General features: G+C 37.9%; 1 protein-coding gene across 4 annotated transcripts in view; it reads right to left on the bottom strand.

The window, feature by feature from the left end:
- Positions 1 to 24519, bottom strand: part of BMPR1B (bone morphogenetic protein receptor type 1B) — a 233619-nt gene that overhangs the window by 117843 nt on the left and 91257 nt on the right. The gene's annotated exons all lie outside the window — the stretch shown is intronic.

The following is a 24519-nucleotide window of genomic DNA, read 5'->3' as shown; positions in this document are numbered from 1 at the left end:
CTCTGTCCCTCTCCAGGACTGCTACAGAGCTGTCTATAAATACTGGCCCCAACACTTGTTCAGTGCTCTCCTTGCCCATGGCACAGGTTGGTGTCAATGGCTCAGATGAAGTTCTCAGCTGCTCAGACAAAGCCATGGATGGACTCCCCACCTCTCCTGCCTGGAAATAGCATCCTGCTGCCAGCCTTTCCTGCAGGCCCTGATCAGACACAGAAGGGTAATTATGAGGCTCATATACAAAAAAAAAAAAAAAAAAAGAAAAAAAAAGAAAAGACAGCTTTTACAAACAGGTGGAAAAATGGGGGAGGAAAGACAAAGGAAGAAGCACTTTTGTTTCAGCTCCCTTTACAGTGCACATCCAGCTGTGATTATAGAATTTCATTCCCAGGAAATGTGGATGTCAAAAAATTCTGCAAAAATGTTTTGTATAAAATGAGTTCTTCCAACTGATTAAATAAAGTGTGAGTCTGTCACAGAACTCGCACAAGAGCATTAATATTGTATAGGTACTCACAGAGGGATGAAGAATAAATATTAATGCCATGTCTCAAGATTTTTGTCAGTGGTCAAATATTAGTTATCCCAATTCATATTTAATAATTATGCACAGTATGACAGTAAGCATGAAACATCACTGGTGACAAGAACCCACAATCCTGCCCCGCAATAAATAAAAGTTTCAAAGTTTAAAAATCACAGAAGCATAAAACAGAATTATATCTCTGCATACCCACTGAGAAACTGGGCTGTTAAGAGATGGTCACCCTGAAACAGAAAACTGAGTGCAATGGAAACAAAGATGGAAAGATCAGCACAAATAACTACATGTTTGCTGCATGCCCTCAGTGTACACTGTGGGCAGGCACCACAAATGCAGATCAATGCCCTGCCTTTCATCAATACATTGGATGGCACAGCTGGGAGGTTTGCCCAAGTTAAATGTAAACCACAGCATAACTGCATTAACACTAAGAGCTACAGGGGTTTATCTTAAAATCAGTGTCTTTTTAAGGCAGTTTATGATGATGAAATTCTCCTTGTCAGGACAATATCTATACATAAATCCCAGTCTGTTCCAAGGCTTACAGGACCATCAAGCTTGTGTGATTAGACAATGCACAGGCTGGCATAATCCCATGGCCAGCATCCCTGCACACCTTGGAGGTTAACACTGAGATTCTGGCCAGTACTCATTCACCCTTTTGCAGCCCTGCCAAGTTGAACAAGTCTTAATAGTAACCTTGGAACAAAACAGACATTTCATCTCCTGCATGTATCTTGAAAGATATGCTGTCTTACTGCTGCTTTACTTCCACTACTTTCATCAACAACAGCTCTTGGAAGTGCTTTTAGTACCTTGTGCACATCATTAAGGCTCTCCTTTCATCCGATTTATTTATCTTTGCTGCGCAGCTTGAAAAACGAAGATGATCTTTAGCAACACTGAAACACAGTAACACTACTGAAGCTGACTTTGTTTAAATGGACACTGTTTATAAAACCATGGTTTAGAAGCCTGTCACTGATGTCACAGAAAGCTTTTGTATTTAAATGAAAATACATTTGGATGACATGGGTAATTGCTAAGCCTTGGTGAAGTGCCAGATGCAAAGTGTAACTAATTTGCTCATTACGAGTTTCTCAGTCATAGAGCTCCTACACATAGCTCTCATCCTCAATCATGTACATGACAGTTTGATAATATCATTCCATCAAACCTTTAAGCTGCCACAAATAAATCCCTGCAAAAAACAGAAACCAGAGTGGTTTCATAAAACTGAGCAAGAAATTGAAGTATTTATCATAGCTTTATGTGTAGTATAATGTCAAAAACTTATTCTTGGACATCTCCATTTTTAAAAGGGGGAATTATTTTAGATTTTTAAAATTTTTCAGGAGAAGCCCATAATTTTAATCAAACATTCACATTCCTGTACTTCTGTAAATAAATATACAGCATCACTTTACCATACCCCATTACTAACATGCCACACAAAAAGAAGCAAAAGAAGACATGTAAACAAGAGTGAGAGGAGGATACCACAACTAAGGCTGTTAGTGAAGGCTGGGTTTTAAAATCGTGTGTTTATTTGGCATTGCACATGCAGAGGGGTTACTGCACAGGTGACAGAAGACCAGCATCATGACATTAAATGATAAAAAGGATAGTGTGTTTACAAAAAACATGAACTTAGTGTGTTGGAAAAGTCTGACAGCACTCAGATGATAACCTCTGGAGGAGGGAAAAGGAGGAAAAGCAGTGCTAGCCAGAAATTCAAGAAAGAGAGCCTAGTTTTTTAACAAAACGTCTACAGGACCTCTTAAAATTCACAGGCGGCATCCCAGTGTTAGAAACAGTAACTTACATTAAAATCTCACAGCTGAAGTGTGCATAATATAGAAGGATTAGACACTAATTTAGGTCACCCTAATGTTTTCTAAGTTTCTGAAATCCTCCAGCAAAATTTTCAGGAACAGGAGAGCTTTGGAGTAAATGCCAACTGTGCATTTTTAGGTCCTTTCGTACTCAGAAACTAGAAGGGCCTTTCCTACTTTGATCACTGAAGTCAATGGCACGAACCATGACATCCAAAATTAAACATGTGCAAGGTTTAGCTCAGTCACAGTCCCCAGTTTATAAAAGAATAGCTCAAGAAAGATGTGAATTTATTACTGCTGCTTTCTTGCCTAGGCAGCAACTGCAATTTGGTAATGAGACAGTTGTTACTGCTTTACTTAAGGTCAAACTCTTACAATGCAGTCTGGCTAGCCCTAAATCTACAACTAACACTAATTTTAATCAGAAGTAACAGGCTTACTTGAAATATGCCAACATTATCATAAATTCTACAACGCTGCTGTAGTTATAGAAGATAACCCCCATGGGACACAGAATGGTTATTGAACATTATGGACCAATACAGTTCTAAAATGACCTCCTAGTAAGATGAATAAGAGCAAAGTTTCATAATCACCTAGTGTGATTTACAGAAAGTAAAAACCTGCTGAATGAGTAACTTCAAAAAAGAAAACTGATAGTGTGAAGATTCAAGTTATTTGGAAAGAAAGAAAGGAATGCATCCAGCAGTAAGGAAAAATTATTTCCAGTAATGCCATACAACTGAAAGATTGTAGCAGACACTAAAATCCAAATTGTGCCCAGAAGCCTGGATTTCTGCAACTATAAACCAGTTTAAATACTGAAAAATATTCCAAATATTCTGTGTATTTTTAAAAGCATCTTATTCTGTTTTCTTTCATTACATCAGTTATGATACAGTGAATCAAGCCAAAAGTTCTAAAACCACAAAATAGCTTTACAGGTCTGCAAGATTATTTTTAAATCTTGTGAAAACTACCTTAACATATTGTGCCTCAACAAATACTCAAACACCTTATATAAAATTTCATTACTTTATGAAAATCTCCATCTGAGTCTTCATGCACACTGTGGTTTTATTCCATATAATGAATAAGTGAATTTTATCCTCGATTAAATGAAGACTTCTCTCCTGGCTTTGCCTGCCAAGTAGTGAAAAAAAGTCGATGCTAAAAGCCAAAAGCAAATTATAAGTTCATCTCACAGGTTCAAGAAACTGGTGGAGCTTGCAGACCCTAAAGCTGTCCAAAGTTCTACTAACAGTAGAATTGTTTTTCCACCTCTCTGCTGACCATTTTCACATAGGACACCTCCAGTATTAGTCACCAGGAGCTTAAATCATTTGACTTCAATGTTGTTTCAGAAAGATTTGTTTCAGAATTTAGTGTCTCTGGCAAGGAAGTGTAAAGTACAAGACTAATTGGTACATCATGACCATATTTTTCTTCCAATTTTTCAGTGGTCAATACCCATCTGAAGGCTCCTATTGCATTACAGAAACATACTGCCACCATCCAACATCCCAGTATTGTATGTAAATTAATCATTAGAAGATAGATAATCTGAATTATTTTGAGTCTATTTCTACTTCCTGACTCTGAATTGTTTTTTCTCCTAACCTTTTAAGTTCACCCAAAATTAGAAGTTTAAGGCATCCTATAAAAATATCACAGAAGTAAGTTTTACCTATATAGGCAGTAATTACATTTCCTAGTTTAAAGAAGGAAGTCAACTGAAGATGTATATATTGGAATCAACTATTGTGTCACACCCTATAAAAGATGGCTTATACTCCCCTTTAAGGCGAGACAGAAATCCTTCAGAAATTTTTCTTGTCTTCTCTTCTTAATAAATGAAACTTTGAGTGAACTGAGCAGATCACTGAAGCTGTAAGACCAAGTTCTATAACATTCTGTAGTGTTACCTTTCCTCCAGCCAAGAAAAATAAGAAAATAAGTGCCTCTGAGGGTTTTCATAATGTAGCTAAAGCTTAGACAAACCTGTATTAACCACACAAGAACAGCAACATCTGTCATCTAGGCCAGCACATTTTCAAATGCAATATATGTGAAATTGTGGTCATTCTGAGCTTGAGTCCTCAGTCTTCATCACAGCCTGCTCTGCACAGCAGGAAAGTCTGTCAGTTGTGCAGACACTGATGAAGAGGGCTTCAGTGTCCTTTTAGAAAATCCAAAGAATTTAAAGACACTGAATTATTCTTACAATTGAAAGATACTGAATTATTCTTACAGGCATGCAAGTGCTGTGATGGATTGGATGCTTGTCTTCACTAATGAATAAGGAAAGCAGGGTTAAGACAACACTTGGGTCACTAATAATAACTTGCAAAATCTTGGAAGGCTGAAGTCAGAGGAGGAGGATTCTCAGGAAAGGAGATAGGATGTCTGTAGGTCATCAAAAACCTTTTTAGTCAACTGTGAGAAAAGATGTCAGTGCATACCTGACCTTTTATGGCCTGAGGTCAAGCATAAGGAACAGTTTATAGGACACTTTACAGCATGATAACTCTTTACACTTAAGAAAAATTCCTTCCTGATCTCTGAAAAATGATCAACTGCAGGCCAATGCCCTAGTGGTTGTTTAGTATAATAATGTTTCTCATTTCCTCACTCAGCTGACACTCAGTTGAGACACCAATCTTTGAAAACAAAGTTAGTCAAAATATGCAGTAATCATTTTTAAAACTTAAAAGTAATTTAGTTGTTTAATCAGAGAGTGAATCAAGAGTAATCTTTCAGCTATATCACTGTGCTTCCCTATTCAGAAATGCCATAAGCAACAGAAGGCACAGCTATAGCACAAGGCAGCTAACACAAAGGAGACACACCTATAAATGACTTGTTCAGAGTGCCTTCTTGTTGAATTATTTCATATAAAAGGTCAGTAAACAACTTGAACCACATAGTCTAAGCATCAGAGTGACATTTATTGTAAAGTCAAAAAAACTGTTACTAGTACCTTGCCCCCTTGATACTTCTCTGCATCACATCATCTTTGACTGCCTGGTAAAACAGGACATCTGTTATCACAAAGGGCTAGTTTCTCAATAATGCAGAGGATGGTGAGTTCTTACACTGAAAATAGATTGAGTGGCATTTCTTTTTCACTGAGCTAATCTAGTCCATAATGCCAGTATTTATAGGATTAAATGACTGAGCAGTGAAGGCAAACTGCTCCTGTTAATGATTTCAGTTTCATTTTTCATAGATGTCATTGTTTCCTAATGTTTCATGCAGGCTTAAAAGCTGTCCACATGAACAAACATCTGGAAAAATGCTGAAAGTGGGAGAGAAAAGGCAGAAGGGCAGAATGAGTTGTTGCAGACTTTCAGTGGGAGAGCAAATGTGCGAAGTCATTAATTAGCAGAGATAATTTTTGACATTCTAAATTTAGATGACACATTCCTCCATGTATTCCTCTAGGAATACATGTATTCCTTTGTATGTACTCCTGTAGAATGTATGCTAACAGAAGAAAGGGAGTTGCTGCTATGGAAGGCAGTTGCAGCATGGAAGTTGCTTCCTCTGAAGCAGGTCCTTTGTTTTTTTTGCACATCTTCCTCTAAACCAGCAAAAGAAAGCAGACAATTGCCCTTGTAAGTGTTTAGATACACACATACATGTGTGGAATCATGTAAAAAATTTGGTTAGAATACAGATACAAGTCTACAAAGGTGAACTTCTTTATAGAAATTCGGTGCAGCATGTGTTCAAAAGTTTTAATTCCACCTGTATTATAAGCTGTAATGAAAGTGTGATCTTCCTTAAAAAAAATGTTTCCTTAAATTTTCCTTCCAGGCTCAAAAATACGAATTTAGTCGTAACTAAAATATGACCAGCTACTTTCAAAGTTTAAAGCATCCTCAACAAGCACCTCAGATACTGATTAAACACAGAATGAACAGAATTACTGTCACTGAAGAAAACTGGCTTGCAAAAGTAAAGAGGAAATACTAAAACCACAAAAGGTCACTTCATTTATAAAGACCACAGAATTCTCCACAGTCCTTCAAGTAATAAATTTTTATGATAATTAAAATTATTATTATAATAATAGCAAAATAATTTGGGGGCAAATAGACTGCAGACAGTAAATCGCACGCAGCTGCACACATTGTTCTGTTTCTGGAAAATGAAAACCTAAGTTAAGTTTTGTGAAATCTGAACTTCAGATGTGGTTCTGGGTTTTTAGTTTCTTCTCCCCCACAAGCTAAGTGATTAGACTGTTCTTGATTATACATTCTGATCTCTTTAGCTAACATGACATCTCCTTCTTGTCAGGTTTGACAAGCACATTTTCAACAGCAGCACTGATTTCACTTTTATTTAGGTGTGCAAGGCAGATAATCTCACAGTGTTGTCAGTGGTGACTGTAAAATTGTTTTAATCAAACATACCTGAAAGAAATTAATATTTCAAATACCAGAAGGAATACATTATAAAAAACCACAAAACACCCAATTTTCTTTCTCCTCCTTCACAATGCCTATTTGAAACTCTGCACAAGTGCCAAAAATCACAATGAAACTCTATCAAATTTCATTCATCCTTGCATTATGAGCCATTCTAATACTCTTCACTCATCAAGGTGAATTCTTTTTAGCTTTAAAGAATTTATCTGTAGGCAACTCAAAGTAAAACAAAATTTGGATTTTTCGAGTTGGCTGCAGTTTCACTGCACTGTAAAAATTGCTAGCTCTTGCTCTGTCCTAGTTTTGGCCAGGACAGGGTTAATTTTTGCAGCGGCCAGGAGGGAAGCATGGCTAAGGCTGGGATGTTATTTGATACCACCTCACAGTCATGGTCAGGGGCAGGAGTAAGGGACTCTCACTCCGAGGGAGAAGGGTGTTCCCTCCATGAGGAAAAAGTGTGATGGGGAAAATGGTCTATTTTTGTTTTATTTTACATGTAAATCATTTCCTTGTATCATACCTTTGTTATTAATATTGTTGCCGTTACTGTTTGTTTTCACATCTCATTGCTGTTTCCAGTAAATTGTTCTTACCTCAACCCATGATCTTTACCTTTGTGCTTTCAGTGGGAGGAGGAGGCTCAGGGAGCAACAGCACCGTTTCAGCAGGCCTACTAAATTGGAGAACACTACTCCTAAACCATGACATGCTCATGAAGTTGATGGAAAACAGACCAATTTCATTTTTAATTTCTGTTATTTTCTTAGATACTCCCATCCACGATCTCTCTCACACCTGAAGAAGTACAACATGAAAGAGGCCACTCTCTCAATGACCACGGCTCTACTACATGGATGGGCTATGCTGGCATAAGGGCTTTATGTGTTTAAGAACAGTTTTCACCCAAGCACCATTTAAGGGTCCAACCTCACAGAATGCTGAATCTACCCACAGTAATTAACAATACACTTGAACTGTAGAACCAAATGCTATTTATTTGGTGAAAACAAATATGTAAGAGTATCGCGCTCCTTGTGCATTAATGAATGCGTGTAAAATATTTGATTATGCATGAACTCACTGTTTATGAACGTGGCCAGAGGGAACTGCCTCCTAGCTTAGAAGAAGGGATGGGGTGGGAAAAGAAGACTGAATGCACAGTGGGCCCTTCTGGAGGTGCATTATTAACTCTCCACCATATTCCTGTTTACAGGCATGCTCTTGCTCTTTCAGCATGCCATTGCTTACCTTTGACTCTAAGGGTCTTTGTTTCCAAGCAATAAATATTTTGGACTCCAGGGAGCAGACAGGAAGATCATACATGACTCCAAAAAATCCTTTACTGTTGATAGATTATTGTAAGCACTTATTCATTATTAGCTGAAATGCTGCTGACTGCACACTTAATAAATAGTCTATTTGTTCCTTCCAACTGAAGCAATACTGTAAGAGGACTTTTGAAGAGAAGACCATTAAGAACATAAAGACATCACACAGCAGGTAATTTGCAGAACATGGTTTCAGTTTTCTATTCATTGCAACACAATCAACAAATGCTGCATCAAAATTTCTGCTGCTTCCATAAAATTTTTGTGTAGAGCCAGGTACGCGTACCCCTTAAAATGAAGTTTTCAAGAAACAAGGCATTGAGGTGAACTATAACTACACTTGTGTAGCTTTATAACAACAGAGCCTAAAAAAATTTCTGTCTTCTTTGGGCAAAAACAGCAGCCTTGGCTCTCCCTAGCCAATAATAATAAATGTTGCCCTGAAGCTCAAGACAACAAACAAGGTGAAGACTCCACTTTGCTGCAAAGCTCCAGCAAGTTGTCAGCACAAAAGGCATACAACTGAGCATTTCCCCTTCTCCCCTTTTTGTTCTTATAACAAGCCTAATCTCATTTAGAACAGGAAAATATTCACACTGAAAGTTCTTTTGTCTTAAGTCAGTCTGTATAAATATTTCCAGCTAAGCTCTCAATAATTGTTAATTAATCACTGCTTTTAAGACCACACTTAATAAACTATGTGCAAGTTAACTGTCTCTTAGTGGCTACAAGAAGGAAAACAATCACAATTTAAATTGCTTAAAAGGATTCCACACAATTAAGAAGTGGATTAGAAACATATTGTACAGGAGGAAGAGATTAACTGGGAAGGAAGAGACAGAAATATTCAAAACATATGACTGAAGAGTTAAATTTAAAAAAGCACCAACTATACTCAGCAGTTATAGTTAATTTGCAAGCCTGACATATATAAGAGCTAATACTTAAGTGATCCATACCTGTAATAAAAGCAACTATATCACAAATATGTAATCTTCTATTTCAGTATTTAAAAGTCCTGAAACAATAGGATATCCAAATGTTTCCAAAACACTTCTGAAAAAATCATGTGCAGAGCTTGTACTCAAGCACAGTAAAACAATACCTATAGGAATAACAAAAGGAAAACATCTCTAATAGTGCCCGTTTCTTCATGGCATTGTGTGGCAGTGTCACTGGAGCACAAGTGAGCACAAATGAACTGAACATTAACAACAGTGAGTTTACTTAGGCTCTGCAGTCCATCATGACTTCACTTTATCACTTTGGCTAAAAAAACAAAAAACTACAACAAAAAGCAAACAAGCCATATCCATTTCAACCTACGTTACTTAATGTGTGCAGCTATTTTTGAACTTCACCATTGGGCAGCTCACTGACTCAGAGGTGCTGATGGTTTGTTTTCATCGACTGTGAGAGTAAATTATGCCTCTTATCTAGAAATGCATCTCTCATAGGTGCCTCATTTTATTTCTGATGTTGGACTTTGCTGAACAGCTGCATGCCTGCCCTCACAGCTGGATGCAAGCTGCTGGACAGCTACACTACTCATAGCAGAAGGAAAACAGAGGTAATGATATGCAGTGAATTTGGCTTGTTTGAATCAGACTAAATATTTGGATTAGAGTCCAATTTTTTATAATATATATTGCAGGCATATGTGTGACAGGAAGAGAAATATAACATAAAAGAATAAGAATTACTCCAAATGCATGAGAAAGGCAAACTACCTAAGTGTTTCTCAGACAAATGCAATTGATTCCTTTCTTGCAGTCCTAATAGAATTAATTTTCTAGTAGAGCTGGTAACTGCGGTCTGGCATGCCTCAAGTACTGTGGAAGCTTTGATTTGATCACTGTGACTTATGTCCTCATTTCCCCAGCTACACTTAGTTCATGCACCTTCCTTTTCTTCACACAATGAATGTAGTAATGTAAACATCATTGCAATATATTCTAATGTGTCAGAGTCCCCTGATTTAAGATTTAGTAATACTGTGACAAATGTTATCCTTGGTTATGTTATTCAGAAAAAAAAAATCCCACTGACTCTGCTGTTGATGACAGCTATAGAATCACACAGAGTTTACACTAATCTAACAGCAACTTTTTCTATAACCTTGTCATAAATCATGTCAACAGCACCAAGACTTCATGGCAAGTTTTGATCATTCTATGCTGTGAAGCTTCCTTCTTCTGAAGAGCCAAGATTCCAAATGCAGGAGGAACATGGAGCACACTGGGATCATCCTTGATGGGAAATCTGAATGAGCTCCGAGACGTGCGGTCTTACCTGAGACTGACCTGTTCTACGGTTAGTTATTGATGCAATAACTAACAGTTAAATACAGCTAAGAGACAGCACATGGAAATTGGAGTTAATTGCAGTTAATACAGTTAGTTAAAGAGATCACATGGAAATTGTAGATTGAGTACCACCACCATTTTGAAATAGGTTTCAAATCAGCTTTATATTGTACTACTGCCCTTTCTTTTACATTCTCAGACCCTCCCATGAGAAGAATGACTTCTAACGAAAAGATGACTGTCATTTATACGAACACAAAGTAATTCAAAGTGCTACACAACATGAGAAAGCAACTGATGAAACATTCCAAAAGCTACACTGGCAACAACAAAAACAATTTTAGTGCTATCTCAATTACTCTTTAGTATTCACATTATCTAGGAATGCACAGTGTGTTAATTAATGAAAGGCTGCTCTTACTTTTTTTAAACTAAGTTTCCACGCTGTCATCATTGTGGTTCAAGTCTGAAAATGGTAATACATTTCTTTATCATGGAAAAGGATAATTACTTATAGTATTTTCAGATCAGCCCAATAAATTGTTTGTTCACTTCTGATAAGAAATAAGATAGCAATCTTTAAGACAAAACTCCAAATTGTATTTATTATTTCAAATAACCACACAACAGTTGAGATTTTAAGGCACCTTGGAGAGAATTTAATGAAGCCATCCTGCAGGGCCACCTGGAACAGGTTTCTGAGGGCTTTGGTTGGATATTGAGTATTTACAGGGATGGAGACTCCACACACCCTCTAGGCACCTTTTGCCAGAGTTTGAGCACCCTCACAGTGAAAAGTTCCCCTTCTCCCTTAGGTTTAAACAGAATTTCCTGTATTTCAGCTTGAGCCCATTGTCTCTCCTCCATCACTGCACACCACTGAAAAGAGGCTGACTACATCCTGCTGGCACCCTCCTTTAAGATATTCTACACACCAGTGAGGTCCTCCTGAGCCTTCTCTTCACCAAGCTGAACAGTCCCAGTTTTCAATTCTTCCCAGAGGACAGATGCTCTGGTCCCCTAAACATCTTCATGGTGCCTTCCCTGGACTGGTTCCACTATGTCCATATGTTTCATGTGTGAGAGAACCCAGCACTGGCCCAAGAGCTCCAGATGTAGCTTGGCTCAGCAGTCTTGAGCCAAAGTACAGAATCCTCTCCTGAACCTGCTGGCAGCAGAGTGCCTAGTGCAGCCCAGGAAGCTCTTGGCTCTCCTGGCCACCAGGGCTCATTGAAGGCTCAGGTTTATGTTGCTGCCTCAACCTTTTCTATTCTCTGAGTTACTGTTCTGTCAATGTTTCTTATTCTTCAGTGCTGACTATATGAGTTTTACTGGTTTGTGAGTTACCTCATACCAGTGAAAATTCCTCTCATTAGTCAAACAGAATCATTTAGTTATTATTTCATATAACCACACAACAGGTGAGGTTTTAAGGCACCTTGGAGAGAATTTAATGCAGCCATCCTGCAGGGCTGTAATCTTTTAAGCCTAAGCTTGGTGGGTTTTTTTCTAAAAAAGCAAAAAGCTAGGGAAAAGAGCAGGTGGACTGCCAACAAAATAATCGTCCAAAATATGCTACATAGAGACATTAAAAATGCACTTGATCTAAATGATGGATTTGAAAAACAGACAGAAAGAAGAAACATCTTAGGAAATAAATGGAAAAATTTTCACTGTGTAGCACAATTTTTTGGTTGACCACAAATCATAATTTATTCAGTCAGGTATGGATATTTCCATAATTGTTCAGAGTCTTGGCTCATTCTCCATCATTCTTCCCAACATGTTTTGTGCAAAGGGATAAAATGTAATGAAGACAAATCCATGTGTTCTGGTTAATTATTAAAACTGAGACTTCAAAGTTTGAGAAGTCATTGCCTATTTCCTTTAAAATACAAATTTTTGTTTACAATTTCCCTGCATTATACCTATATCATTCCCAAACCTTTACTGGCTGGTTACTAACTGAAAACAATGCCAAAAAAAGAGGAAAAGCTATTCTGAGTCCCATTTCACATAGCTGCAAACTGATTTTATGGCAAGGGTGAACATGTGGCAAGAAAGCCAGTCATGGCCCATGGGGTTAAGAAATGAAGCCATCACACATCTCCCTCTCCCTGTAGTTATGTAACTGATTAAAAGCTGATTAACACAAGCAAGCAAATTTTGTCCAGCTACCTGGCAAGCCAGCAGCATAGGAAAGTAAGCTAGTGCAGTTTTCCTGCAGCTTAAAAAGCCACAACTAGTAAATGTAAAGAGAATTCAGTATTTTGACCCTCTGTATATTTTTCAGACAATTTCTAGCTGTATTGCACAAACATAGTGTCTTTGTGCTTCCAAGCAGCACAGGAGTTAGGCTGGAACTGGTCAATAGCAATTGAACGTTACTAATGGATGGACTTTCAGATGTTCATAGTGGTCACAAAATCCTGGTGGGAAAGCAGTCTCTGAGGAACATTGTATTAATATCTCACTCACACAGCATTTGAGAAATGTTCGAGCTGTAGGAGTCAGAAGAAATTGGGCACTCAAAAGTGAGGGCCCGTGAAAACAATTCATGGCATCATATGTTGTGCCATACATCAGCTCCACAGAACCTCTGACAAAAACCCATCTCTCCTGCAGCAAACACACATGGCTCAGCCAGATGTGCAGTTTGCAGCTTTGGTCCAAGTGGACAAGACGGTGTCAGCACAAAAACATTCAGCTGGGAGGAAGAGATATGGCATTTTTCAACAGAAAAACACTGGAGGAATAAAAATAATAAAATAATAAAAATCTTTTAAGAGTAGGAAATATTTTCCTTTTTTACTCTTTATTCTAAGAACGAAGCCTTTGCTTAGCAGTCATGAGGGTTTTAAAAGCATTAAATCAGTTAGCCAAGTCTGACACTCAGCTGGTATTTTACCTACTGCAAAACACAAGAACAGAGAATGTAAAAGCCAGCATCTGGCTGGCTTTTTAACTTCTGGTTGACCATGATAAATTGCTACTTTATTTTCTGACTATAAACTTTCATCATTATACTAAAAATAAAGCAGCTCAAAGATTAGCTACAAATAAGCAAAATTCTGAATGAAAACATACTGGTAATGATCTATAGGTTAACTATTTTGTCTGGAAATGTTTTGTTTTTATTTTTCCTAAGGAATAAATGCAGTATTGAAGGAGTCGTGTGTTTTTAAAATAAGATAGCATTTCTTAAACTTAGAGTTTTCTGCAACCAGAAGCTGAGACAGAGGAAAATAATTTTAGTCATAATATCTTGTGATAGAAAGGTGTTTGGGCTTATTATGTCCCCTTCCAATGAAGGAAAGATATGGAGCCCAAAGGAAAACTGTCAGATACTTAACACAACTGGAGCCAGAAGGTTTCAAATCTCCAGAAAATGTCACTGATTAGATAACACATGCCTAACTGGACAAAAGCACTTCTATCTCCTCTAAAATAAAAATGGAGACAAGAGAAGAACAGAGAGGATTATCACTAGAAAAAGAAGAGAAAGATTTAGTCACCCTAATGGAAGAGAAGCAAACTGCCCAGGAGAAGAAGCTCAAAGATTCTTCAGAGGCAGCTGAAGAATTTGGAATGAATGAATTTACTAAGAGAAAAAGAGTAACACTAATCAACTTAGCCAGAATTAACATGGGAGAAGAGTGATTTAAAGCATTTAATTCCCAGCCAAAAAAGAGAAGCATGCATAAAGAATGGGTCAGTTTTTCAAACCACAAGGTGTGCATGGCTGTGGGAAAGAGTGAGGTTCCTATAGTACTGAGTGAGGATACATGATGAAGAATATTCAAGGAGAAGAAAAATTTTTAAAAGCTTTCTGGAGAAAAAAAAATCATTGAAGAGTTTGCAAAAGGCAAACATTAAAAAAATTGGATTATCGTATATGTGCCAGAATTCCCATTTTACAGCAACTAGAAGTATCTACTAATTTACATGGAAAAGAAAAAAGAAAGGAATTCTGCTAAAGTAGAGAAATGAAGTTAACTGCTAAAACCTAGAAATGAAACATTTGTCAAGAGGATACAGATAAGGGCAAGAGATAAATGTTGCAAGACTCTTATTGGAAAAAGTTAAAATAATATAAACTATATTTACCTTTCATTTATCAAAGAGAACAAATCCAGTGGATTTTATTTCAGTCTTCACAACCCTCAAAGTAGTTCCATGAAAACTCATGTGTACTTACAAACCAAGCAGATTCCATGTCAATCTCACTGGTCCCTTAATTTTTGATGCTGCTATTTTTATCATCACAAAGCTATTCAACAGATTGGCTTCCAAGCTAGTTAAATCACCAAAAATATTAAGTATTGTTTATTACTATTAGCCTAGATTAGGCAAAAGTCAACAAGACTACAAGTTACATATATTAGAATTTACATCTTTTAATTTCTGCCACACATGCCTCAAATTATGTCAGAGAGGCACCAGTTCCAGTGTTCAGAGTCCCTGTACATAATACACTGCAGTGCAATTTACAGCAGACCTTGCACATTAAGCTTTCATGGTAGTAGCTGAGTGTTTCATTACTTTGTAAAGAGAGATTTGGATGACACTGATTTGTCCCACATACACAGACATTACACATAACTGCCTGTGTTAGTGTGTCTCTGCTGATTCAGGTCACATTTTCTGCTTCTCTCCTTGACTTTTCTTGGCCAAAGGTGCCGTTAATTTGCTTATATCAGACTTTCACCTTATACTTTGGCATGTCACCATATATATCAGTATTTCAGCTCCTAAGCAATACTTCATACTATAATTACATTGTTTTGCTTCTCCACCCTTGTGCACCAACACATTGTGCTTTAATCAAGGATTGAAAACAATCTCTCCACCCACTCAGCTAGCCAAATGCCAAAGCATCTCCAGATTTCTTAGCTTTCTTTTGGCTGCAAAATGATCTTCTAAACACGAATGGGCAGTAAGCATCATAGCTGGCTTCTCATGTTTGCAAGCAAGTAAACAATTCTTTGGATACCTCTTCAGCTGCACAGATGTGTGCCAAGCTGCAGCAGCTCACGGCTGCTCATAAGAATCACGCAAGATGCACCAAGGGCATCAAGAAACAGCTGCCGGCAAGGATGAAGCAGCAATGAAAACACTGCTGAATTCAAAGCAGAAGGATGTCTTCCTCTTTGCTATGAAACACTAGGGTTTAGGCTCTTTTCAGGCCAATTTGTCACATCCTACCAGAATGCTGATATCAAGGATAATCCCAGCCTGGCACTCATTGCAGTCCTGCAGAAGCACAGCCAGAAAAATCTTAGTACTTCCTGGTGGGAAGGGAGAAATTCAGCACACAAGATTTGGGAAGGACTCGGAAAAATCAGTCTGTTGGAGGGACACATGTGATGTGTGTTGAGGCTAAAGGCATTGAAGTTACTAAGTGGTCTGCAAGAGCAAGTGGACCAGCTCACAACAACTGAGACCAAACAAGGCACATGCCTTTCCTATGGAGGCAGAAGAGTAAGGGACACAACATATGGCATGAAGGCAGCATCTGATAAAACACACTTCTCCCTCACACCTTTCTTTCCTCACTCATTTTTGGTCCATGTGTAGATATAACACAGAAGCATGTCTTTTTTTCACATTCAAATCCAAAACCCTCATCAGTCACTGCCTCTGAACGCAACAGGAAGAATGCCAGCCCAACTATTTTTCACTCTAGCACTTAGGCACAGGCTACATTTTTCAAGCCCTGGCTTCAGCCTCGCTCTCTGGTCCAGTTCTTTGAGATGACACGACAGCTCACTCACACCTCATTCTGCAATGTGCAGAGAGAACTATTTGTTCTCTTGCTGCAGGGGCGTAAAAGCCAAACTGTCTTGGGACTCCAGGGCAGCCCGAGGCTCACCCTGCAGCTACAGCCTCCAGGAACAGCTGGCATTGGTACAGCATGATAAAAACAGCAAAGAGGCCTAAGACAATTAAACAAATTGATGGTCTTGCTACTGAACTTTGGTGCTTTAATACTTACTGCTTGAGAAGAGACAAACCTTTTGAAGACGGGTAAAGGCAGTTATCACGCAGGGTTCAGTGCAGAGACAAGAGACTGCTCTGCACATGTTACTGCCCACCACACTGAGGAGATGCTGAGCAAAACACAACTAAGAGAACGTCAGCTAAAAACCAGCCCAAGTAAACAGGTTTTATATGAGGCATCTTGTGAGTGGAGGAGTGGAAAGGCAACAGCTCCATTGTTTTCACAGTGTCCCTGTGGAAGGACTTGGGAGTACCTTGAGCCTGATAATCTCCATGCCCAAGGCCACCCACACGCCTCCTGGCATTGCAACCCAATTCCCCTCAGCACATGTAGGACCCTCAGTGAGTCTGAAAGCAGCATTTGTCCTTCTGTATTGTACAAGAAAGCTGAGTACTCCTTACAGATTCCCTGCTCTCACCCCACAGCAGAGAGGGGTTTTCTTTGACCACTATTCGATAGTCCACTGGTACTGAATCTAGTCCCCAAAATCATTCAATAAGCTGTTTTTCTTCAATCTGTGCTAATAAAACTATACAACACTATAAACATTTTCCACAGTGGACTCCAAGATGTTTGGTGCTCTAGCTGGAAACACTGCTCCTTTTGTTTTTACATTACAGCAAATCCTTTTAGACACACTTCCCGTCAAACCACCGAATATTTTTGTCTTCTATTTTCTGCAAGGAGAGCCCTAGAGTCCTTTTGAAATTTAAGCAAGAGTCTCATGACCAGCTATTGGGTGACTATTGTCACTACAGATTTAAGCACATTACAAAAATCGCACTCATCAGAAAAGCAGAGCAATGTCCAGGGAACAATTTTCCCTTCTGTAAGTGTTCCAATACACAGGCAGACCTCACCAGGAAGATCAGCATTAACAGGAGCTACAGGACCCACATCTCTCAAGTGGGGAGAAAGAAACAGACTCCATAGAGAGCAAAATTTCCTTTCCATCAAACGTTTAAGCTAAAGCTAAGGAAAGGAATAAACCAACTACTCTGATAAGCTTTGTCAGTCAGTGTCTATTAATCTTATTAATTGAACATATTCTCCCTTTCTGCCCCATGACTGAGAAGTGCAGGGCAAGTAAAGCAGGAGTAGAAATATGACATAGGAAATCCAGCAAAGCACCATGCCCATGCTGCTGCAGACTTGTCCATTGAAGGGCTGACAGAAATTCCCATGTTTCATATAGGCAAAGTTTACAGAGAGAGGAAATATCTTTTATTAGACCAACTGATACAGTTGGAAAAAACAGACAAGCTTCTGGGCATAGAAAGCCTTTCCTGAAGGAAGATTTGTCTGTCTGAAGCATCTGTTTTTTCTAACTATATTGGTTCATCTAATAAAAGATATTACCTCTCTGTGCAAGCCCTGCCCCCCTCACCAGTCTTTGAATACTGTGGCTGTGGCAGCAATACTATTACAATTACTTTAGTACTGATGGTTTGCAGTACAGACTTCTGCATGTGGTCTAACAGGCATCTACTCATTTCACAGAGAAAAGGCTACCATTTTTAAAGGCAATAGCTTATTATAGATTATACTCACTGCCAACATGGGCCAGTGTAAAGCTGATGGTGATGAAGGCAAAAAATGTCCCCACACCCAAAACCATTCCAAGTCCTGTTATTACCAATCGTTTTGGGAAGTGACACTTTCACGTGTGAACTACACTCTAAAGGGTTTGTCATGAGGATGCACATTTAAAAAGCAGAGAGAAAAACACAGAAACCAGTAAAGCCTTTCAAGTACTGTGGTCAAGGACTTCCTCAAGATAGGTCTTTCAGCCTTACATACTTGGATGTTCTGAGTCCTGGTGAAGGGATGAAGCAGCTGTCTGACCTGCTGCATGGGCAGGCACTGCAGCTAGGAGATGCACAGATACCTGAAAGATCTCGTTCAGCTTATTGAGACATACTTTTTGTTCCACAGTCTGCCACTGAGTTTAGCACAAATCTAATTGTAAAGCATTCGTACTGCAAATGAGAAAAATCAGTTCTTGCCCTCAATTTAAAATACTCTGTTATTTATCATAAAAAGGGTTTAGCCATGTTTAGCTACTCTTCCCTGCTCTCTCTGCTCTCTCAGGTAAGCAGATTCACTGTAAGAAGGGTGTCAATAAAAAAGCCACAGTTAAATAATTTTTCAGTGAATTACATTTTGTGGACATATGCTATTACTAAGACATAGACTGAGTTTTATTTCAAACACATATGAAGCAAAATGCAAAACATTTTCTATGACATGTCTGAAGAATGGTAGAAATTTTTATTACAGATTTGTTTGCATTCAAATTACAAATGAATGATCCATATTACTGTTTGACTCAGTGGTGAAATTATAGAACAACCTCATTAATTTCAATGGAATTTCTCTACAGTTTTGCCTTGCCACACAAGTTTGAATGGATGTGGTAATTATAAAATTACTTGACATTTTATATACTGTAGTTCATATGTATCAATGACTGCAAAATTGTTTTTTACCACAAAGTGTTTCATCTCTACAGGATAGCTGATGTTTTGCATTTTTTAAATAAAAATAACAGCTAAAAATAAATCTATTTTTTAAACAGAATTTTTACCAGCTGATCTGGCAAATATTTATCTCTAACATATATTTAAAACCTATTAATACATATTTATGTAAATATCAGTTACTTTCTTGAACCTTCTTTTGGGGGTAGGAAGTGGAAAAATGATTTTTTAAAGAAGTTTATTTACAGAAATGGACTAATAAAACAATCCACAGCCTGATTACACACCCAAAATAGGCCAGACTAACCAGAAATGTAATAGCAGAGAAGTATAATTTTGAAAACGATATGGGAGTTAAGAGAAGGGGAAGGAAGAAATTAATTTCTGCATGCTTCAAAAAAGAAAAAAAACAGTAAGCTAAAATCTATAGGACTAAGTCCCTAGAGCTTTCCCCACACTGGGGAATTTTAGAGTTATGAGTAAGACTTTTTCCTCAAAGCAGAAGTGGTATGATAAGAGCTACGGCCTCCAAATACTTTATACAGAACATGCTGTTTCTTCACTTCGCTCTATAACTACCTGCAAAACTACATGAAAATGAGACGCAAATTTTGTTCCACTGAAAATCAGACTTTTACATTCATTTAAATGTAAACAAAAAGGAGAAGACAAAAAAAAAGAGCTTCAGAAATTGTCTAACATTGGAATAAAACTGCATTTTCATTAACCATGCCACCCTGGTGTGAGCTGACCTTTCAAAAGGGCTTGTGTGGTTTGAAGCTGTCTTCCCATCCAGGCTGTGGTACAGCCCAGAAGCCACAGATATCAACCATTAGTTGCTCAGTACCATGTTGCATTAAATATTTGAAGGAATGACCTTCTGTAGGCATCACACATTATATATAGTCAGTGTTGGTTTAAATCTTCTGTGGCTGTGAAACAGAAGGCAATTTTCATGTGTTCTCACATCTGGGCTAATAATAACTTGCATTAATATTATTTATGTATCATGTGCTCTTCAAGGCTGCTTGAGGACATTAATGGAGAACAGGTCAAGCAGTCTCTCATGGAGTCCTTAAAAGATGAAGAAGGGCTTGTAACTGATAATTGCCAAAAGGTATTAGTTATTCTGTTCATGAAAATATTTCTCTACATGCTCTGCAGAGCAGGCACCATTTGATGAACACCACAGACAGGAGCAATGCAGCCATTCCTCATCTAACTTCTCATTGCAAGGTTAGTATTGATTTTCTCGGAGCACTTTTCAATCAGCTCACAGCCACTCACCTGGTGCAGAGACCATCCCCCTGCTTCATAAAGAAGAACATTACTTAGCTGCTACTTTTTCCCCCCCCCACACACAGCAGAAAACACACAGGTGACTTATTTGAAAATGGAGGAAGAAGGCACTCCAAAAGACACAGGACTGAGATAACAGCATTAATGGATGATGAGTTGTCTCATGGCCATATTACACCCTAAGACTTGTCTGGTCTCTAAGCCAGCCACAGTGTTGTGTGTTTCTATTCAGAGCCATGGAAAGGATAGATTTTCTTTATACCTGTTGCTTTTGTTGTGTCAAACGCAGATATTGAGGCATGAAACATACCAGATGTCATGGCTGGTTTGCACAAGTTGTCTAAAAGAAACTAACTCCAAGCCAGGTATTTCAGACAGCATAGAATGCAATGATCTAAAGGTCCACATCCCTCTTTGACATCTTTCATCTGTTTACAGTATTTACAGATGGAGCAAGATAGAAAATTACACATAACAATGAGATTGATGAACTCCTAGTTCTATATAATACTCCAGACTCCATGTTAAGTGGCCTCTAAGCCATCCCTGAATGCCAAGATGTGCAAAGAAACAAGAAAGAAGTCTGCTTGGCCTGAACTGGAAAGAACTTTAAAACCTCTATGCACAGTCCACATAAGAATATTAGGAAAAAAAAAAAAACAGTAAAATTCTTCATGCAAATTGCCATCTGGGCCAGGAAGCTGAGCACAATACTGTTTTCATCATCTTTAATGATGCACAGTTTAGTTCAGGAGGAGGGGGGAAGGAAATGGGACCAACCTTTGACCAGTATGACAGCAGCATAAGTAATCCCTTATTACATTATGAAATGATTCATACAAGGAGACCTGTTACATTACTGGCCTGTTAACAGTATCACAGCTCCTTACTTGGACTTTTTTTCATTTTGTTTTACATCAGACAAGCCTATTGCTGTCATTTGTAAAGAACAGAATAGCTGCTACAGTTTTAATATCAAACACAGGAAAAAAATACACAGCAGCTGTTCATATTTTCTAGGAAGTCTGTTATAATAATGATGTCATGGAAAAAGGCTGGAATCCATTAAAATGGATCAGACAGGCAAGCCATTCAAAGCCTCCAAACAATGTGCATATACAAGCTGCACTATGTACCTTACATTAAAATAAAAACACACAAATAGGGGAGTTCCTTAAAAATATTATTGAGATCAGGCAATTAAGGTAATTTCATAGATTTACTTCAATAAATTCAGTTTACTACTAGAACTACCCAGTAAAGCAAAATACAAAAGCTACAACCAGCTCACTGTCAATTAAGCTCACTTTCACCTATAAAAGCATTTAAATCTATTTTTAAATCACTGGCTCAAGCTACATAGGAACAAAGAAGCTCTCCAGCAAAAGAGCAGCAGTGAATAGTTGGAAACCAATAATCCAACTTAGCTTGTGTTTTTCCAGACTCCATCAAGTCAGCTACGTATGACATCAAATTTTGAAGATTCCGGGTTACACTGATGAGTTCACAAGTAAAGGGCATATATTACAGATGAAGCATTATAAATCTGAGATCAAGCCAAAGAGACATTCTTAAATCTCTTCCTTTTCAAACCATCAAATAGATTTTGTACCTGCTAATTAAGAAATACCACGTACAAAAAACCAAAATCAAATAATTCCATCAGGTGATCTGAAGAGATCTGTTTGATGACAGCCCTGGTCAGTTTTGCATAAGTAAGCTCTACTGCACTCATTATACTCCATATTCAGCTACACTCAACATTACAAATACAGCTATCTAGTAAAAAAAAAAAAAAAAAAATCAAAATCAAAACTTACTATCAGAACTCCAAAATTTCAACTGCGAAGCAGAATTCAAACCCCAGAAAACAATGACCCAAACTTCACAGACACTTCCATGCTGTGGCCATTAAACACCTCCTCCTGCACATGGGTATGTATGACCAAATTGGAGCTCACACAAGCCCCCAACCTGATCCCCACTATTCCTGCTCACATTTCCAGTCCCACTAAAAGGAGGAGGTTATGCTTGCACTAAAAGCAATAGGTTAGGCACACAAGTGTCTCTGTGCACTTCTCTAAAGACTCAAAAGATTTGAGCCAGGGCACAATAAAATGAGTCTGAATGCCTTATCTTAGGCACCTCACAGTGTTCATAAATTTTCACTTTAAGCTGTTATTGCATATAATAAAATAGCATTAACATTTCAGATGAACATTCAGGGCAGCTTATAAACTATTCAGTGATTAATGTCCTTGTCTCATGTTTTCAATTTTCATTGCTTGTGGAGGTCATATGTTATGATGTCAGCTTGAATCTAGATTTCCATTTTAAGCAAATTTAATTTAAATTATGATCCTAAGGCATATGGTAACAGACACTTAAAAGTTCCATACTGAGTAAATTTATTCACTCTGCTAATAGGATAGATTTCACATTATGGTGCCACTTATTCATCAAACAAACAGTTTAGGTGGATGGTCCCAGACAGTAAAGATGCCATAGGTTGAATGTGCAGGAGCAGAACTCATTTATACCAAGATTTAACAGCACACTTGCCAACCTTGAGTGCAGGGGTTTGCAAGACTCGGCCAATAATAGGAAATTAATCAAATCCCCAGAGCATGATGTAAATTGAATCTGCCAAAAGGATTCAGAAGGAGGAAGAACAGATGTAAATAAGATATCTTAAAAGTCTTAAAAGATATCTGAGCTGGAGGAAGGCTTGGGGCATATTTTCCTTAGGAACTAGTGAGATGGAAATGCTTCTTGGGGGCCTCTCACTAGTAAGACACTCATCTCTTTATTCTACCATGCTCATCAGACTGAAGAATTCCTCACCAAATTGCAAAGAGAAGTTTTATGAGACAGCTGAGATCACAGGAGAGTAGGTGGCCAGTGAAAGGACTGCTCTTCTCTCCTCTGTCCATCCCACCCTTGCCCTCCTTCTATTTGCTCTGGACTGTCATTGCCTTTTTCATCACCCTGTCTGTGACACCACCTTACACAACTAAACCACTTGAGAGCTACCTCTGTCTTCTTTCTCCCTGGTCCCTGCTCTCCAAAAGAAATAGTTCTCAGGTGGTTGTGCTCCCTAAGACAACTCACTATGGGCCCAAGTAACAGTCAGCTCAATAATCTGATTGGTTTCAAACCCAAGGTATAGAGCAACAATTTTCTGTATATTGCCATGCCCTTTTCTCATGTGCATTGGTTCCATGTGAAACATTAACAAAAAATTATTTCAGATGAAGTTATTAGGTTTGATGTTATGGCTTATTATTATTATTTCTTCTTTCCATGGAAGAAATATTGAATAACAGTAACAAAGTTTAAGTCCTTCTCAAAGCAAAACCAAGCTCAAATGGGTTTCTCAGGTATGCAGTGCATGAAGCACCAGAATTATTATTGCTTTTTTCTATCATTTATTATTGATTTTTTTCCCCAGTAATAAATGGTAGTGCAGGTATACAAATTAAATATTTCTATACAGCCTTTGAATTACAACAATTTCTTATATTGGTAAAGCAGTGTCAGAAACAACCAGTACAACCCACTGGAATTACTTCGATCATGACATAAGGAAGGATATCCAGAATTTATGTAGTCACTAAAATGTCAAAGTTCATTTTGAATTGGTCAAGCATTTAAAAATTCCTGCTAAAAGAGTGGGCAATCTTCAGTAGCATTTTACAGCCTATATTTATGCCTATAATGCAGCATATGCCAGCTCAAATATTTCATATTACACAAGTATTATTCTAAAAACAAGGACTATATAGGAATTACATGAAGAAAGCATGGACCTACTCATGGTGTTTTCTGTGTTTAATTTACTACGGCATTTTTTTTCCCCAAAAATGATTGAACTGACCAGGAACATCATATAATCTGTCCAAGGTATTGCCTTCCTCCAGGGAGACATTTTAAGCACAGAGTAATCCAAAACCCTTCAAAAGGTCTTTAGAGTGAAGAAATAAAGCCATTTATATTTTTATGCAGATGTACAACAAAAAGCCATGTATACACCCACACAATTACATTGGTTCTATTATTGTCTTTGTACTCATTTCAGATTCAGGCAGATAAGCAGCTAACTAGGATACTGTAGAAACAGGAATAGCTTTTGCTATCATGTAGTTAAATATGGGAAATAGATTACTAACCTTAAAATGTCTCAAAAACAGTATTTAAAAAAAGTTCTTTGTTAAAGGAAATATTTCAAAACTCAGCTTAAAACATGCTTGAACAGATAATAATAAAAATATTCATTTTCTGCAAAAATGGGAG

This window comes from Agelaius phoeniceus, chromosome 4 (assembly GCF_051311805.1).
Source record: "Agelaius phoeniceus isolate bAgePho1 chromosome 4, bAgePho1.hap1, whole genome shotgun sequence".
In the NCBI taxonomy this organism is placed as follows: domain Eukaryota; kingdom Metazoa; phylum Chordata; class Aves; order Passeriformes; family Icteridae; genus Agelaius; species Agelaius phoeniceus.
The sequence above is the reverse complement of the archived record's forward strand: the minus strand, read 5'-3'. Positions and strand labels throughout refer to the sequence as shown.